This window comes from Budorcas taxicolor, chromosome 17, assembly GCF_023091745.1.
Source record: "Budorcas taxicolor isolate Tak-1 chromosome 17, Takin1.1, whole genome shotgun sequence".
In the NCBI taxonomy this organism is placed as follows: Eukaryota; Metazoa; Chordata; class Mammalia; order Artiodactyla; family Bovidae; genus Budorcas; species Budorcas taxicolor.
The window spans coordinates 66,528,401-66,541,059 of record NC_068926.1 but is presented as its reverse complement, the minus strand read 5'-3'; positions in this window follow the sequence as shown (position 1 = coordinate 66,541,059).

The following is a 12,659-nucleotide window of genomic DNA, read 5'->3' as shown; positions in this document are numbered from 1 at the left end:
TTGACCTGATGCAACAGAATTGTGCCGTTTCTACCAGACCAACTCTGAGCTGCCACAATAGGATCTTGGCAAGGCCAGACCCATTGAAGAACCTGTGCATGAGCAACCCGGAAGGACCCTTAGAAAGTGGCAATCTGAGAGCTAACCCTGGCTTGTGTATTGCAGGGTGGGGGTGGGTGTTGGTCTCAGGCATCTTCCTTTTGCTCCACCCCCATTTCCTCTCTAAACCCATCTCCCCTGACTCTCTGCCCCAGAGGCTGATGTGTGTGGACTGCAGTGGACTGTCTTGCCTTCAGCCTTCCGGTTGGGCTCTGCCAATGGGAGGTCCATTCAGAAAACGAAGATCATGGCCTCCGGTCCCATCACTTCATGGCAAATAGATGGGGAAACAGTGGAAACAGCGGCAGACTTTATTTTTGGGGCTCCAAAATCACTGCAGATGGTGACTGCAGCCATGAAATGAAAAGATGCTTGCTCCTTGGAAGAAAAGCTATGACCAACCTAGATAGCATATTAAAAAGCAGAGACATTACTTTGCCAACAAAAGTTTGTCTAGTCAAGGCTATGGTTTTTCTAGTACTCGTGTATGGATGTGAGAGTTGGTCTATAAAGAATGCTGAGTGCCAAAGAATTGATGCTTTTGAACTGTGGTGTTGGAGAAGACTCTTGAGAGTTCCTCGGAGAAGACTTTTGAGAGTCCCTTGGACAGCAAGATCAAACAAGTCAACCCTAAAGGAAATCAGTCCTGAATAGTCATTGGACTGATGCTGAAGCTGAAACTCCAATACTTTGGCCACCTGATTCGAAGAACTGAATTGGAAAAGACCCTGATGCTGGGAAAGATTGAAGGTGGGAGGAGAAGGGGCCGACAGAAGATGAGATGGTTGGATGGTATTACCGACTCAATGGACATGAGTTTGAGTAAACTCCGGGAGTTGGTGATGGATAGGGAGTCCTGGTGTGCTGCAGTCCGTGAGGTCACAAAGAGTCAGACACGACTGAGCAACTGAACTGAATGGGAGGTCCAGAAGGAAATGAGAAGGAGTAGGGTGATGGAGGTTGGGTGTTTATCGTCCCTGCTCCTGCCTGCCAGCGGCTCTGATGGGGCAGCTGTATCTTTTCACAAAAGGTTTCAACCCCTCCTCGGAGACCACATAACCCTAACCCCCCTGGTCCCATCTCCTGGTCTAGGAGTGATGCTGGTACCCTCCGTACCGAGACCCCAGAGACTCCACTATCCTGTGTGGTTTCCCTATGCCCTGCCCACACCTTTGTAAGCAATTCCTTTATTAAACTCTCCTTAAATTATTCCAATTTATCTGCGCTGTGTGTTTCCTGCTGGGTCCTAATTGATGAACCATGCAATTCATTGTTCAAACAAAATCGTAAGCAAAGACCCAGTAGATGAAACAGACTAAGGCAGGGCTCCTCCATCCATGCAACATGCATCTGTTTGGTGTCCACACGTGGCCAGTTTGTGCCACGGCTGTTAGAGGCAGAGGCTTACTTCTCTGAACAGATCAGTTCTCTCCAAGACCATCTTGATGGTCTAATTATCCTTGGCTCGCTGTTCTATGTGGCCAACTGGTATTTCTGAAGAATTAAAACGTTCCTCCAGGCACGTCTCACTGGTGAGTACAATGTTATCTCTCCTTCTATACGTGCACCCAAAACATCCTCACTCTCCAAGCCCAAACACCATCAGTGTGACTTGGATGTCTCCTATCCTGAGTGTCATCAAACAGTAGTTGGTGGGAAATTCCCCACAGGCAGGCTGTTCGTGACAGTATCACAAAGGGACATTAAAAAAAATTTTTTTAATTAAGCTCCGCTATGGTATGAGTCTGGGCTTCCCTGGGGGCTCAGTGGTAAAAAAATTCGCCTCCCAATGTAGGAGACATGGGTTCGATCCCTGGGTCAGGAAGATCCCCTGAAGGAGGAAATGGTAACCCACTCCAGTATCTTTGCCTGGGGAATCCCACGAACAGAGGAGCCTAGTGGGCTACAGTCCATGGGGTTGCAAAGAGTCGGACACCACTGAAGCGACTTAGCACACACACACACAGTGTGAGCCTGTGCCATCCAAGAAGGGATAAATCAGTAGGAGAAAACGATACAAAGAGAAAAGAAGTTTGATCTGACCTTTAAACTGTAGGTAGGGTTTGGTAGTTAAACAAAAGAAGAGGGGATAAGCCCAGGAGGGAAAGCACCAGAGCAAAGGTGTGAAGTTAGGAGGTGACGATGCCACAGAAGAGTGAGAAAGAGACGCCAGGCCCCGGAGGAAGGGGATGGCCCCAGGAGTTAAGGGAAATGTATTTTAATAGGCCAAACGGGGCCAGATGGCTAAAAACCCTTGAAAGGCAGGCAGGTGAAGTTTCTCTTCAGTTATTTGATATAGTAGGTAGTAGGAAGCCTTAGATGGTATTTGAGCGGGTGAGTAATACAAGATACAATCAGATCTCATTATTCACAGATTTTGTACCCGTAACCCCCAAACCTATCTCCACAGTCATTCTTGGGCACTGGCAGAGGGGTTAAAAAAAAAAAAGTGTCACCCATCGTGAACATTCACAGCTGGGGCTGAGGGAGGTGGCACTCTGCTTCCCGTTTCAGCTCACATCCTGTGAACAAGTGTCCTTTTGTGGTCTAAATGGAGCCCCTTTTGTGTTTTTTTTTTGCATCTGTATGCTTTTCATTGGTGATTTTGCTGTGTCTGTTTTTCTTTGTTCATTTCATTTTGCTGTTTGGCTATATAGGGTTCCTAAGTGCGAGCAGGCTGTGATGTGCCTTAAGGAGCAAAACACACGTCTTGGAGAACGTTTATTCAGACATGAGCTGTAGTGCTATCAGCTGTGGGTTCACTGTTAATGAATCAACAATATATATTAACTCAGGTATCTTTAAACAGAAACACACATAAAACAAGTTTACGTATTCATCAGTTGACAAAAACGTCATGTCCAAAGGCTTTCAGGAACCTAACCCTGTATGTCCCCTAGGAGCCACGGTTCAATATTCACCAGTTCAGTGTTTGTGGCTAGTTTATAAAGCATAACCAGCTGCAATAACAAGAATCAACTGTGGCAGCATTTGGGAACTGGGTGGAGGCCACAAGACCATCAAGAGGAACCACCTCTAGGGACTTCCCTGGTGATCCACAGGGAAGTATCACAAAGGGACATTTGTTAAGACTCCACACTTCCAATGCAAGGGGCATGTGTTCAACCTCTGGTCAGAGAACTAAATCCCACATGCCAAGTGATGTAGCCAAAAAAGAAAAGAAAAAAAGAGGAACCACCTCTTGAGAGCATGAGCGCTGGAGCGAGTGCCTGGGCCTAAATCCCTGCTCTATTGCTTGCTAGCTGTGTGTCCTTGGACAAGCCACTCAGCCTCTCTGGGCCATGTTTCCTCATCTGTAAACCCTTCTCCTAGGGTGCCTAGGAGAATCCCAATGTGTCAGTGTTGTAAAATATTTAGGACACTGCTTGGGACACCAGGAACACTCTGCATGTTTCAGGTTTGTTAAATAAATAAATGGAGAAAGGAACAAAAAGAGAAACCAACTTATCTCGCAGAGGAGGAAACTGAGTCAGGCCTAGGAAGAACTTGCCACACCTGAGTTACTGGCAGAGCTGCGGAGCTCTTTCCAACAATGGCATGGGGTGACACCGGCTCCAGGGAACCTGCTCCCAGCCTGCGATGATGACTCAGCTGCACAAGAAGCAAGGTGGAGCTGACCCCAGCGGTCACAGGGGCAAACCCACCGTGTGGCCCAGGGAGCCCCCCGCCGCCGCCAAGTCCCCATCCTGGGAGCCCCTCCCCCTCAGCCCTCCTCCAGCAAGCCCCCACGTGCCACTCCCAGGCATGGGCCAGACGGATTCTAGAACGCTCTGAAGGAGCACCTCTCCATCTTGCGGTTTAAGAATTACTAGTGATCTCCAGCGTGTGCCTGCGGAGGAACAAGAAATACTACCACGCCCGGGCAGAAACCTAATGAGAAACCGAACATGGCCAGACAGAAGCTTAACAAGAAATACTGGCCCGGGCTCCCAAGAAGAACAGCGGCCTCGGGAGGCCGGGGCAGGTGGCCTGCCATCTTCCCCCGCCCATGAATCGATTGCGCACAAGGCTATCCAGAGCAGGGAAGTAGATAAACGGGAAGATATACGACAGGAGGGGCCCAGGGCTGATGAAAGGGGAAGAGAAGGCAGCTTAAATCAAGGGGCAAGTGCTTCGAGAGAGGGGAGATAACAGGATTTGTGTTTATGGTTAACTAGGAGAATCGGCTGAGGTGCTGGGGCCGCGAGATGGGTGAGCACCCCAGGGAGGGGTGGGTGGAGAGTGCGCGGTGCTCCCGGTGAATCACCGATGCTCTGGGAGGCCGGCAGGCAACGCAAGCCAGAAACAGATACCTAAAATCGCAAAGTCCCTCCTGGTCCATTTGGTTGTGGCCCTAAACTGCCTTTCACCCTCTGTCCTTTGTTTCCAGGCTTGCCTGGACATCGCAGGGCACTCTCAAAGGTATCCACAAGCACCACATCCTCCCACCATGGGGATGATTAGGAGAGAAGGCAATGCCCACGCTGGGACAATCCAGACATCAGCAAATGCTTACTGGGAAGCTCCTCTGTACCTGTGGCTGAACACAGGGCCTCCTGTGTCTTGTTCCAGCCAACATTCACTCGAAGCACTGGGGCTGTTCCCATTTTACAGAGGCGGAAACGGAGGCTCACGGGGAACTGTCCCAACACAGTCAAGTGGTGCTGGAATTCCAGCCCAGGCAGTCTGGCTTCAGAGCCCACCTGGATTCTAGAGTGGCTCGGTTGCCATTGTTAGTATCCACTTAAAGGGAGACAATATGCCCCCATCACATTCTCTCTTTGTCTCTGCGGCAGACAGTTCCTGTTTGGTGGGAAAGAAGAGAAACGAGATAGGAAAGGGTATGTTACCCAGCAGGTCACCACCATGGGCGACAGAGCTCAGTCCTGTCACGCAAAGGACGCAGCTTGTCCCTGTCGCCCAGAGGGGAGGGAGCTGGGCTTTCTCTACACCCGCATCTGTCGTTGTTTGTTGTTAATGTTTAGTTGCTCAGTCGTGGCCAACTCTGTGACCCCCACGGACTGTAAGCTGCCCAGCTCCTCTGTCTGTGGGACTGGCCAGGCAAGAATACAGGAGTGGGTTGCCATTTCCTCCTCCAGGGGATCTTCCTGACCGAGGGATGGAGGTCACTTCTGCATTGGCAGGTAGGTTCTTTACCACTGAGCCACCAGGGAGGCCCATTAGTCATTGGCTGGGGCATAATTCACCGGCCCTTTTAACTGGCCAGAGCATGGGCACCACAGGTCCAATGGCCAGAACCAGCCTTCCCCCACCCAGTCCTACCCCACGCCACGCCCAGGGAAGGAAATGCAGGACAAGGGACTATGAGCGTGGCCCCAGCAGCCTCTGCTGCACACCTGCCATGTTTGCGCCTAGAGCCTGCTGCGCGCATATTTATCCCACAGGAGCAGAAAGCGATGTTTAAAAGCTCAGGTGATAGAATGAGGCAGACTTGACCTCAAATTTCAGCTCTGTCACTTTCTACATGACAACTTGAGCAAATTGTTCTTCTACAAAACAGGGGTCTTGCATGGTTGAGGGAACTCAATGAGTTCATCCCGATTTCATGCTCACCACAGCGCCTGGCACATCGGAGAAACTTCCAATAAACACTAATAGCAATGAGCAGTATTGTTACCATCTCATTCACTCTATTTCCTCCCCCCCCCAAAAAATTCCACATCAACATTTTCCCATTTTTTTCTTTTTGATTATTTTTAAGGTTTAATTGTTGAAAGAGAATATGTGTATTGGGTTGGCCAAAAAGTCCATTCAAGTTTTTCTGTAATGTCAGCTGGAAACGTCCAAATGAACTTTTTGGCCAACCCAATGCATAGTTCAAAATCCAGAAGGTATTAAACAATTAACTGTGAGAAGTCTCCACCCGTCTGCACTAGCCACCCAGGGGCCCTCCTCCCAAGTAACCAAGATCAGCATGTTTGTGAATTTTCCCAGATATTTTCATACAGCATTCTAACATGTATTTTGGGCTTGCTTTTGTTTTTCTATGGCTGAATCCAATACAGGATGGTGTTTGGTTTGGCAGAAATAATGCAAACAAATCTTTAAACTTCCTGCTTAGAAATAATTTTTAGATTTATGGAAGAGCTGCAAAGATAATACAGAGTTCTGGTATATCTGTCACCCAGCAGCCCGAGTGCTAACATCCTGCATAACCATAGTGCGTCAATCAAAACTAAGAACCTGACGTTGGTGCCATTACTTATGCTACAGATTTAATTGGGGTTTCGCCCGTTTTCTCCCCAAAGTGGATCCACTCCAGGATAGCGTGTGGCATTGAGCTGCGGTGTCTCCTACGTCCCCTCCAACCTGTCACAGTTGCTTATCTTCACCTTGTTTTTGTGATCTTCACACTTTTGAAGAATCCTACGCCATTATTCACAATGAACGAATCTATGTGTCTCAGTGCCCCTAAAGGGCATTCAGTTCATTTCAGTCATCAGTTCAGTCGCTCAGTCGTGTTCGACTCTTTGCCACCCCTTGAACTGCAGCACACCAGGCCTCCCTGTACATCACCAACTCCGGGAGTTCACCCAAACTTATGTGCGTGGAGTCAGCGATACAATCCAGCCATCTCATCCTCTGTCGTCCCCTTCTCCTCCTGCCCCCAATCCCTCCCAGCATCAGAGTCTTTTCCAATGAGTCAACTCTTTGCATGAGGTGGCCAAAGTACTGGAGTTTCAGCTTTAGCATCAGTCCTTCCAAAGAACACCCAGGACTGATCTCCTTCAGAATGGACTGGTTGGATCTCCTTGCAGTCCAAGGGACTCTCAAGAGTCTTCTCCAACACCACAGTTCAAAAGCATCAGTTCTTAGGCGCTCAGCTCAATGCTCCACAGTGAGAATTGGTAGTGCCAGGAAAGGGCTTTGAACGCTTCATTGTTGTCACTGTCACAGGAAACCTGGACATTCAGATCTCCACCATCGCTGTGTGATCTTGGACAAGCAGCACTCCCTCTCTGGGCTTCAGACTCCTCCTCAAGACAATAAAGCAGTGAAATCGTGTTCGCTTGCGGTAATTGTGTAGTCAAAGCAGTCTACACAATGTATGTACAGATCCCACTGTATGCTAGCATGTTAAAGGCACTGAAAAGTCCTGCAGGAAAGATTGAAATAACAGTTTCTAAAAAAATGAACACATTTTTATTTATCCATGCAGTGGAATGCTGGCCATCTGCAGTTATTTTATTTAAAGAAAAAAAAGAAGGAAGGAAGGAAGGAGTGAGGAAATTGTTTATGTACTAAAATGGAAATATCTCCAAAATACACATATAGAGTGTATCATTCATGAGTAAAAATAAAGGGCAAAGTAAGAATATAAATATATTCAGGATATATAGATATATATGGGAAGATGTAAATAAAACTAAGAATCATGGTTATTTATAGGGGAGGGGGGTTGCATAGAAGTGGGAAAGAGATGTTTCACAGTCTTCTTTCAAATATGTTTATATATTTTACACATAAATCACTTAATTATTTTATTATATATTTTAACAATGAATATATGACTTCAAAATTAAATAAATAACTATGAACATGGGATGTCTATGTGGACTGAGGTATAACAATTTTCCAGGTAAACTATTAAATGAAAAAGAAGCAAGTTTATAGCAATGTGTATAGTATAACTTACGTGCCCAAAATGCATGTTTGTATATATGTATGTCTGTGTGTATTCATGTGTATATATACATTGTGTGTGTGTATCAACATACTTGAAAGTACACATGATCTCTCTGGAAGGTTCCAGAAAAAACTGCGTTAGCAGTTTGGTTCCACCTGTCAAGGAGACCAGGAAACACACAGGCACTGTTCACTCTGGAAAACTATTTAAATATTCAACATGTGCATAAAACATTTTTTTAATGGTTTTTAAGGGATCTGTGAAAGATTGGTCACCTTAGCAAAGTTTTTCAAGCAAAAATTTAGAAATGATTTTCACATTTCTCTTCTAGAGCTGGTTTGTATACATTTTAGCCCAACCATTCTCTAGAATATTCTTCAAACATTAACATAGTTGAAAAATTAAACATGTACCTATTTACAGAGAACTTCAGAGATGCTCACAATATATTATAAAGTGAAGAAAAGCTTAAGAACCAAAAATATACTGTAACCCAATTTTGTGGGGAAAAAAAAATGCCTAAGTGTACACATGCATCTATAGTGTACTATGCAGACACACATGCAGGGGATTCAAGTCCTGGCTCTGTCACTTACTGGCTGTGGGATTTTAGACAATCCTCTTAAAGTCAATGGTCTCAGTTTCCCCATTTGTAAAATTAGTGCAAGTAGTCTGGGATTTCCAGGTGGCGCAGGGGTAAAGAATCTGCCTGCTGATGCAGGAGATGTGAGTTCAATCCCTGTGTCAGGAAGATCCCCTGGAGTAGGAAGTGGCAACCCACTCCAATATTCTTGATAGAAATTTCCATGGACAGAGGAGCCTGGTGGGCTACAGTCCACCAGGTTCTCAAGGAGTTGGACATGACTGAGCGCAGCATGCATGCACAACTGTTCTACCCGCCTTGAATTAACCCCTTTGACATCTCATCCTCTGTCATCCCCTTCTCCTCCTGCCCCCAATCCCTCCCAGCATCAGAGTCTTTTCCAATGAGTCAACTCTTCCCATGAGGTGGCCAAAGTACTGGAGTTTCAGCTTTAGCATCATTCCTTCCAAAGAACACCCAGGACTGATCTCCTTTAGAATGGACTGGTTGGATCTCCTTGCAGTCCAAGGGACTCTCAAGAGTCTTCTCCAACACCACAGTTCAAAGCATAATGCCTGTCCCACAGTCAGCGCTCTGTAATTAATAGGTGCTGCTATCGCATCGGAGCAGGCGATGGCAGCCCACTCCAGCAGTCTCGCCTGGAGAATCCCATGGGCGGAGGAGCCTGGTGGGCTGCAGTCCATGGAGTCGCGAAGAGTCAGATACGACTGAGAGACCTCACTTTCACTTTTCACTTGCATGTATTGGAGAAGGAAATGGCAACCCACTCCAATGTTCTTGCCTGGCGAATCCCAGGGATGGCGGAGCCTGGTGGGCTGCGGTCTATGGGATCGCACAGAGTTGGACACAACTGAGGCGACCTAGCAGCAGCAGCTATCCCATGCAGGTGGTTTTCTGCCATTGTTGCTTTTGCTGAAGTATAGTTGAGTTACAATGTTGTGTTGGTGATAGTATCTTCTTTATACTGGTTAGTAATATATGTTTTTTCATGTTCTTTTCCATTATGATTTGTTATAGAATACTGAATATGGTTCCCTGTGCTATACAGTCGGGCTGTGTTGCTCACCCATTCTATGTATAATAGTTTGCTTCTGCTAATCCCAAACTCCCAATCCAACCCTCCCCCTCCCTGGTCCCCCTTGGCAACCGCCAGTCTGCGGTGAGTTGTTTGTTTCATAAATAGGTTCATTCGTGTCTGCGAGTCTGTTTCTGTTTCATAGATAGGTTCATTTGTGCCGTATTTTAGATTTCACATGTAAGTGATATAAAATATGTGTCTTTCTCTTACTTCACTTTGCATATAGTCTCTAGGTCCATCCATGTAGCTGCAGGTGGCATTACTTCATTTTTATGGCTGAGTAGTACTCCGCTGTGTGTATTACTACACCTTCTTCATCCATTCATCTATTGATGGACACTTAGGTTGTACCCATGTCTTGGCTATTGTGAATCACGCTTCTGAAAACACAGGGGTGCATGTATCTTTCAGAATTAGAGTTTTGTCCAGATACATGCCCAGGACTGGGATTGCTGGATCATATGACAACTCCAGTTTTTATTTTTTAAGCTACCTCCATATTATTTTCCATAATGGTGGCACCAATTTGAATTTCTACCAACAGTGTAGGACAGTTCCCTTTTCTCTACGCCATCTCTAGCATTTCACATACAGATTTTAAGAGTGTCATGCAGACAAGGGCTGGTAGTACTCACAATACATGTTGCACTGGTTACCCGAGAATATGGGATTTGAGTGGGCAGGGAGAACCTTCACTTTCTATTATTTGAAACCTTTTTTAAATAGCAAGCATGCATTCTGTTATAATTAAGAGAAAAGACAAAAATAGTTGGTGGACGAGGGTGGGGGAAACTCGGTAAGAACCCGCAGCGGGGGAGAGAGGAGCTGCGTACACCTCACCATGCTCAGACCTCACGTCCATAAAGCAAGAAGACAAGACCCAAAGCAGCTGCCGCCCATCCCACCACTAAATCTGTCCACGTCCTCCCGCCTGTGAGACGGAGGTGACCAAACTCAGGAATTACATCTGGGGTGTTCAGATTTGTGGCCACACAGCCCAGTACTCAGGACACTGGGAAACTGGGTCAGTGGTACTGTTCATCAAGCATCTCAGACAGAAGATGGGAAATGCTGAAGCCCTGGTGTCTGGAGGCCCGCCCAGAATGGGGTTCACCCACCAAAATCTGAACTGCCAATCTCTGTGAAAAGATGCTGAGAAATGTGGGGTTTCTCCCAGTGTATTCCTGAGTGGCTTCGCTTAACAGAAGGCTTTGAAATCATCTGCTGTGAAATCCTCTTTTCAGCCCCCAATGAAGACTCCCAGTTGACAGACCAAGAAATGGGCTCTGAGAACGAAAAGACTTGCCCAAAGTCACAGCGGGAAGTAGAAGACACTGCATCCAAACCCTGGTCTGTCCACCCCAAAGCCACGACAGTGACACTACCAAGAAGCAGGGATGGGACCCACCAGACCACAGAGAACCCATTTATTTGTTTTGCACACATGGAACCGGTAATTTTGCACTTGCCATGCGCCAGGCCCTGGGTCTGAGAGCACAAAGATTCCATCACCATTTGACATAACTAATGCCCACACGGCTCCAGGAATTCGGCAAGATGCTGGGGCTACAAGGAGGAACAAAGAGGCATGGTCCCTGCTCTCAGGCCCTCTGCAAGGGGAGACGATTGCTTACCCAATCTGGATAGCAATGACTAGTCTACAAAGGCGAGATCCTCAGAACTGATAACAAGAGTTTGACCGAATCTCTGGAGAACTGAAGTTTGTGCTGAAATCTGAAGGATAAGGGGGTACAATTAAGGGGGGCGGGGGCTAGGAAAGAAAAAGCATCCAGTGAAGGAGAATGGCATGTGCCAAGGCCCTGGCGTAGGAAGCGCACAGAACCTGAAAGTGACTGCTGTGGCTGGAACAGAGCGGGAAGACCACTCGAGGTCACACGGAAGGGGGAGACAATGCAAAGTCATGCAGGGAGTTGAGGCCAGAGTATGGATTTGGTCTTCACTCAGATGGTTAAACAGCATCAGCAGCTCAATGGATATGAACTTGAGCGAACTCTAGGAGACAGAGGAGGATGGGAAACTTTGGCAAAGGGTTGGACACGACTTAGCGACTGAACAACTAAAGCAATGAAGTCTTCAAAGAGCTCTGAGCAGGAACTGATGTGATCCATTCGTACCCTCGAGGTGGTGACAGTCCAATGAGAGATATGTAACAGGCAATCACAACCAAATAAAGACACAGATGACGGGGTAATCCTAGAAGCTGGGCAGTCGCCTGATGCAATCTGAGGGGTCATGAGGCTTCCTGGAGGACATGATGTCCTGGAAGGGATGGTTCTTGAATCCACCCCAGAATCCAGATTGAAAAGCTTTAAACCAACTCCTTCCAACAGGGATGCAGGCCCATTTCCAAGACGAGGCCCAAAGACTCCAGATGACTCTGGTGAAGCCGTACAGCCTCATGGTGGCAGACCAGAGGCCAATAGCCATAGGGGGCGCTCAGGGTCTCCTGGCTGGATTATCTTCCTAATTGGCCCCTGAGCCCCTCTGAGAGGCATGATGTCACAGAGACCTGATGCGTTGCGGGCAGAAGTCCAGAGTCTGAGCCTCTAATCCACCAGGTGGGAGATGAGACAGGAGCTGGGCACTCACATGGCTCCCCAGAGAGACCCCTTCTCTCCACTGGAGAGCTCCCCCCAAAGCTGGCCAAACAGCCCCCGAAGAGGGGGTGCATTAAGGTGAGAGGAACTTCAAGGAACCATCAGAGTAAATTTCAAGGAGGGCCGAGGGCTGACGGGGAAGGGGTGGTTGGATCTGCTCTCTGCAGGGAGATGGAGACAATCAGACAGGTCAGCGAGTGAGCTGCTCAAGGAAGAGTCACTGCATGACTGTTGACCTGGGACCCCAGTCCTCACAACCCCGGAAGTAAGAGAGCGTGTCTCCTGGGGGGCTCGAAGGAGCAGACATCCATGTCGTGAGCTGTCTGTGGAAGGGGGACACATGACAAGGATCTGAGAGTGGTCTCTGGAAGACAAGAGCTGTCCCTAAGCAAGCAGGCAGTGAGAAAACAGGGACCTCAGCCCTACAACCACAGGGAACTGAATTCTGCTGACACCTCGATTGAACTTGAAGGACAACCTGAGCCTCAGATGAGATCCTAACCCCAATGACACCTTGATTTCAACCTTGGGAGATACTAAGCAGAAAATCTAACTACACCATGCCTGGACTATGACCTACAGGCCTGTGAGCTAACAGATGGATGCTGTTTA